The sequence below is a fragment of the Setaria italica genome, chromosome II, assembly GCF_000263155.2.
Source record: "Setaria italica strain Yugu1 chromosome II, Setaria_italica_v2.0, whole genome shotgun sequence".
Lineage (NCBI taxonomy): Eukaryota > Viridiplantae > Streptophyta > Magnoliopsida > Poales > Poaceae > Setaria > Setaria italica.
In genome coordinates, this window is record NC_028451.1 from 31,624,680 (window position 1) to 31,631,767 (window position 7,088).

Genomic DNA, 7,088 nt, shown 5'->3' on the forward strand with positions numbered 1-7,088 from the left:
CGGCAGTCAAAAGGACGTCCCAGTCAGTCAGTCGGAATGTCCCTAGGGGGTGTTTGGATACTAGCAGTGTCACATCAAATATTCGGATGCTAATTAGGAGGACTAAACATGAACAAATTATAAAATTAATTGTAGAACCCCTATGCTATTTCGCGAGACGAATCTATTAAGCCTAATTAATCCATCATTAGCAAATGGTTACTGTAGCACTACATTGTCAAATCATGGACTAATTAGGCTTAGGCTTAATAGATTCGTTTCGCGAATTAGACTCCATCTGTGCAATTAGTTTTGTAATTAACCTATGTTTAATACTTCTAATTAGCATCCAAACATCCGATGTGACATGTGCTAAACTTTAGCATGGGGTATCCAAACACACCCTAAGTGTTCGTGGATCTAAGGCTAGTCCCAGTGCAAGGTTTCATTGCACTATTTCTAAGGATGCCACATCATCCCATGAGGTGTATTCTCATGAATGAAACAGGGAGTCCCAGTGCACAGTTTCATTTCACGATTTCATAGGATGCCCATAACATTTAATTGTGAGGCATGTGATTGGCTATGGTTAGATGAAATGAAACTCTATAGCCTCCAATGCAAGTTTCAATAGGTTTCATAGTCTTGGAAACAGTGTATACACAGTTTCATCCTGATGAAACTCCTTCCCTCTCTCACTTCATAACTACCATGCCATGTCATCACATATGCTGATGTGTCACCGTATTTAATGTGCATGAAACCTCTATGAAACTCCCACTGGGATTAGCCTAAGTGTTCGTGGATTGACCCCTTGTGCGGTGCGTAATTGCGTTCAATGTTCATATTGTGCGTCACAACGTCAGTGTTTGTAGGTGTGAGTACATAGGAATTCAAATTTCAAAGAAGGTTCATGATCTTTCAAAGAAAGTCGGAGAATATCATAGTATTCTTGCAGAGGTCGTATGCTTCGAAAAGTAGCAAAATTTCGGTTGATGTTGGCATGCTGTGGCTGCCATGTCCAGTATTACCGGTGCACTAGCTAGGACTTATCCATTTAGTTCACCATTGCCGGACTCGACAGGGAGCCAAGCATGGCTTTCGCGTGAAACTGTGAACCATCGACGCAGCAAAAACTAGCCGCCGAGACAACTACCACATAGAGCCGCAGCCGCCGGCAGAGCAAAGTCGTTGTCGCACCGAACAGTGGTATTCTTGTTTTTTCGAACTGCTAGTGTTTCTGTTGATAATATTGTTTCAGGCTGAATCCTATATTGAAGAAATGCCACTAGTACATTGTTCGAGGATCAACTCGCATTCTTGACGAGTTTCACACTTTCATTGGCCGTGTCAACCTGGGAAACTTTGATGCCCCTTTGTGTCAAATTCCCTTCTAAATTTGTAAATTAACCACGGATTACGATGGGAGATTAGTCAGGCCAATGCACGGTGAAGAAGATGTCACGGGGAAAAGGTTTTTAGTTGAAACATCAAGACGAACTGAACTTGTTAAGCTGCAACTTCACATCAAGTAAACCCTGACGGCCTGGAGTTGCGCAACTGCAAATACACTTCCGATTTTTGAAGTGTTCCAACGCAAAGGAAGAAATTTTTTTAAAAAAATAATCAAGAGCATTTTATCTAAATTCATACGTTAGCATCCATCATCCAGTATTCCACTCAATAGAAGTAGTAACAAAAGTTCATCACTACTGCGACTGCAAGATAAGGACTGCACGCAATTTTGGCCGTCTGATCTCCGCACGAACGGCCCAGATGCGATGCTACAGTAGTGACAGTACCATACAGTAAAAATGGGACAGTGCCGAACAGTACTGCACAGTGATGAACAGGATTTCCCCTCTGCATCTGGCTGCCGCTTAAGTTGCAGTCGCTATAGCGACTGCACTGGAACTCGGCCCCACCAGAACTACTGGACCGGTTAGTTCGAAATCATATAACAAAAATCTTAAGAGCACAATATGACGACGTTACCGCACTAAGGGCTCGTTTGGTAGAGCTTCGGGAGAAGCCGCTCCCGAAGCCCTACCAAAGGACGCGCGCGCAGCAGAACGGCTCCGGCTCCGGCGGCAGAGCCTCGCAAATCGCGCTCTCTGGAGCCCTTTCGAGGAGGCGGAGCCAAAATAACGGGCTCCCGCGGCTCCTCCTCGGCCGTTTTCCACGCTTGCCCTCGAGGAGGGCCCGCAGGCAGGCCAGGCAACGGGAAGCTGGCTGGCACGGCGACGGGGGACCCGAGGGTCGGGTGGCGACTCGAGGCGGCGCGACGACGGGGATGGCGTTGGAGTCAGTGTTGGCGGCGAGCTGAGGCGGAGCAGCGCCGGGGACCCGAGGGCCGGGCGGCGACGGGGGGCGGGGCGGCGACGGGGAGCGGGGCGGCAACGGGGGGCCGGGTGGCGCGTGAGGGAGAAAGCGGCGGAAGCCAGAGGAGACGGGAAAAAGATAAGGCAGAAGGAGATGGGGAGCACGGAGGAAAAAGAAAAGGGGAAGGAAAAAACAGAAAAGGTGAAGGGAAAAAAGAAGAAAAAATGAAAAGGAGAGAGAATTCCTTTTCATTTATTTTTTTAATTCAAATAGACTTAAATTATAAACTATTATTAAACATTCGATTCATCTATTAAAAAGATATATATCCAAGGGCATATAGGACATTTGACCTCTTATATCCATAGCTAATAATATAGGAGAAGCCGTTTTGCCAAACACCTTCGGAAACGGCTCCATTGACACTAGAGAAGCCGCTCCATCAGAGAAGCCAGAGCCGAAGCGTTTTAAGAGGAGCCGGAGTCCTGCCAAACTGATCCTAAACGTCATATCAGCAGCAAACTACTACGGCAGGCAACAAAAGATCAACGATAACGTCACTCCACCCCCTCGAGCGCGAAGGCGGCCTCGAACTTCTCGCGGTCGAACACCACGGGGCCACGGCCGTCCCGGGCGTCGCCGACGAGCTGCCACAACATGTCGCGGACGGTGTCGTAGAAGTAAACGCACACGTCGTAGCTTGCCTCCTTGACGACGACCTGCATCAGCACCCGCAGCACGGCCCGTACCGCCGGCGAGAGCGGGGGGAGGTCGGCGCAGACGTAGAGGCCACCCTCCGGGAACCACGCCCTGCCACGCTCGGCGAAGGCTCCCGCCGCCGCCGCGCAGGGGAAGAAGACGATGCTCAGCCCGCGCGACAGCTGGTGCGCGCGGAGGCGGAGGTCCTCGTGCGACGCGCCCAGCAGGGCGCGCGTGGTGGAGACCGCCTCGGCGAAGGGGAGCTAGTGGAGGGCGCGGGCGCCGGTCGACGACGAAGTCGCGGTCACCGTCATCGCTGGATTGAGAGCAAGCTAATAATACAGCAGTGTGCTGACTGTAAGTTCACCCATATAGCAGTGGGCTTTTCAATATTAATACAAGATTTACTTGTCTCTCTTATAAAATTTCTTCAATATTAATACAAGATTCACTTGTCTCTCTTATAATTTTTTTTCCTAGATCTAAACGGGAACGGGTTGTAAGTTTACAGACCGCTTCTCCTCTCTCTCCTCTCCTCTATCCTCCACCTCAGCATTCAGGGTACTTACATATACTTCTGATCGTGGTCTACGAGCACGAACGTCGTCGCGATGCACGTGAGAACGGGTGCGCCGGAGGCCGGACTTCTGCCGCCGGCGATGTTGTAGGCTGGGTATTTGTAGCCCGAGGCGAGCCCGGTGTGTGCTGACCGTTGGGATGCCCTTTTCATTTTCTCTTAAAAAAATTGAATTTTGTGGGCGGACGCGGAGACCGGAGAGGAGTCATGGCAAAGGTTGCATTTAGATTGGACAGTCAAAACTCAGAAATCAGCTGGTCGCTTGCGTTCGGCCCCATGCATTTGTGCATTGGTCATCTTGGCGGTGCAGTCTTGTAGCCCTGGGTGCCGTGCCGCCGGCCATCTTCTCCAGTCTCCACAATGGTGATCCCTGGCTTTACGTTGTTCAAGGGCTTATACATTTGAGCCAAAATACACATGGAGTAGGATGCTTTCCAGAAAAATGTAGGACGCGGTTTGGTCTTGCCTGACTTGGTACTCGTTGTTTTGGACAAGGATCTAATCTATAGTAACTTTTTTAGAGTAAGATCTGATCAAACTTTTATAACTTTGATTATGCGTAACCTTTAATTATTTATCAGTTTGAGAATGCAAGCATATGCATAAACTTGCTTTGAGTACTACTACTTTCGTAATATCATATATGTGTTTATTTTATAAAAAAATATCGTAATACAAAATGGTGGTCAAAATTGTATTTGGAGACCATGTCATTGCCCGAAATGGCGTATTTGCATACCGGAAAGAGAAAAGGTTAGTGCACTTTGAATGTTAACACTCGTAGTTATGTTTTCATGACTATGAGATTAGCCTTACCTGAAGTAGTTTTAAATATAAATCTAGTATATGAAAAGTTGAAAACACAATATTATTGTACACTAAAAATTTATCCGGCAAAGAATGAAGTTGTGGCTTTTAGACCAAGTTGGTAGGGTCTCATGTCGTTTGAGCAACGCAAGGTTGGTTGTTCCTGTTTCCCTAAAGTGAATGTGCTATCTAAGTGGAATAATGTCATGTTTGGATCCACCCATCTAAACTTTAGCCAGCTAAAGTTCAAAGACTTTTTATAGCCAGCTAAAGTTAGCTAGATGAGGGTGTTCGGATCCACTATCTAAATGCTAGTTGAAGAGAGATTTATCTATACAACGCCTCCCTCTCACTTGCAGGGTCCACACACGCAGCACGTCTAGTGGCAGCTTCCACCACTGGACGGGTCCTCCTCCATTCGCCACCACGCCCTCGGCCCTCTTCCTCCTCCATCGCCGCCGCCCTAGCTTGCTCCACCGGTTCGGTCACCTCGACCTTTGGCCTCTCCCCACCCGAGGACGAGTCCGACCACAGCGTCGCTCGGTCACGGCCGTAGAAGAGAAGATCATCCTGGTCCGGTTCCACCCTGCTTGCGTTGTCCGATGCTGCGAGAAGCCCCTCAACCTCTTCCTCATCCTCGTCCTCATCCTCCTTCGACAGCGACGCCCACCTAGGGTACTCGGCGTCGGAGCCGAGGTTGAAGTAGTCGTGCTTGATGGCGCCGACGTCATCCTCCCTACCACCGCCGCCTTGGGGGATGCGAGGAGTAGCTCGCAGTGCTCATCCATCTTGCGTAGGTGGCTTGCTAGGGTTTGGGAATTTGGAGCGGACAGCGGAGGCGTGAGCTAGGATTCAGAGGCAAAGAGGAAAAGGGGAAGGAAGGGAGAGGAGGAGAAGGCGAGGGGAGGGACAGCGCGTGGGGAGGGGCGGTGTCGCGCAGGCGCACATGAGGGGAACAACGGGGGATTTCCCCAGGTATGTGGAGGGGTACTATGGTCTTTTACTAGTTTTAGCTGGTTTAGCTAGGTCCAACCAGCTAAAGAATTTTAGCTGCAACTAAAGTTTAGCTGGGTCCTGTTTGGATCCAAAGTGGCTAAATTTAGCCAGCTAAAATTTAGATGAGGGATCCAAGCAGGGTCTAAGAACCGAGGAGCTTACTCATGCTCCCATATCAATTAACCATTTAATTATGGGCGGACAAGTCATTTGGCTCTGACACTAATACTCCCTCCGTATTCATAAAACATGTCATCGTGGGCCTCTACTGCATTTTCGTGAAACATGTCGTTGTGGCCGCGTGACCCCGTACGTGGTCGCGTTTGCCCCTGGAATCCTCTCGGCTTCCTTCCTTCGCTAATCACGCGCGTCGCCGAGCATTAATCGCGTTTGCCGCTTTGTTTCCTTCGTCGACCATTCACTCGCAACCCATTATTGCGTCGCACTGCCATTCTTGCTGCACGACAGTGTGACACTCCCTTCATCGTCGCAGTACAACGTCGCCGCCGTTCCTCGCCGCCACGGATGGATCGCTCGCTTGCACGATCGCCGCACTCTCGCCGCATGGTCGTTGCACGCTCACCTGCATGCTCGCCGTACGCTCGCGGCGTGGATCGCTCGCGTCCACGCTCGCTCGAATTGCAGCTGGACAACGTCGAGATGACGCCGCAGGAGTTGGCGGACTCCGTCGCGCTGGACAACATCGAGATGACGCCGCAGGAGTTGCCGGACTCCGTCGCGCTGGACAACATCGAGATGACGCCGCAGGAGTTGCCGGACTCCGTCGCGCTGGACAACATCGAGATGACGCCGCAGGAGTTGCCGGACTCCGTCGCGCCTGATCTGGACTCCGTTGTTGAGGTGCCGGACTCCGTCGCGCTAGACAACGTGGAGCCGCTGGACTCCGTCGAGGAGGTGCCAGACTCCGTCGAGGAGGTACAGTGTCCTCGCTGCGGCACGTTCCATGCTGGCGGCGTCTTCGGAGAAGCCTGCTTCCAAGCTCGCCGCAACGCTTGCAGGTGTGCCCGTTGTGGCCTTTTGCATGAAGACTACGATGTGCCAGCAAGGTTCCTCTATGGCGTGGACAAGTTTGATTGTGAGTTCTTCATTCCTGATGTGGAAAAATTTGAAATTCATGGTAACACCATCATTCTGCCTGAGGAAGTTGTAAAGAAGTTGGAGGAGCACGATGAGAAGATGAAGCAAACAAAGATCAGTCCCCAGGCCAACAAAGAAGATGAAGCAAAGCAAGTTCAGTATGGTACATGCATTTAACCTAAGATACATTGTAGGATCCGTAACTTGCATCTTCTAATTTGCATAAGCTAATTTCCATCTTCTAATTTGCAGGGAGACTACTAATGGCTTCAGCTAGCAAGGAAGGTTCACAGGATATTTGCAATGGCAGCCTATCTTCTCTCTCAAGTTTTTGTTTTTGCATGTAAGGAATTTTCAACTTGTTGCATCCTTGGAGCTTCATGGTTTCTTTCAAAACACTTTGTAGTGTTACAAAAATCCTGTTTGCTTTCCATGGAGAGTACTCTAAGAATGCCTAAAAAATATGATGAAGAAATCAATGAATTAGTCATTGAAGAAACAATGAAACAAGTGCATTATCTTGTTGTAAGAAACAATTGATCATTTACCTGTTGCACGGCTGGAACAAGATCTTTAATTGTTTTTGCATCCTTCTTGTATTGAATAGCTT

The 7,088-nt window shown here is 49.4% G+C and overlaps 1 non-coding gene across 1 annotated transcript; it reads right to left on the reverse strand.

Moving 5' to 3' along the window:
* Positions 1 to 2,858: 2,858 nt before the first annotated feature.
* On the reverse strand, positions 2,859 to 5,172 carry LOC101783059. Its single transcript, XR_002676461.1, has 2 exons — positions 4,738 to 5,172; positions 2,859 to 3,263 (listed from the first exon to the last, which is right to left on the reverse strand). It is a non-coding gene; the product is annotated as an uncharacterized LOC101783059 (transcript).
* Between the last annotated feature and the right edge of the window lie 1,916 nt (positions 5,173 to 7,088).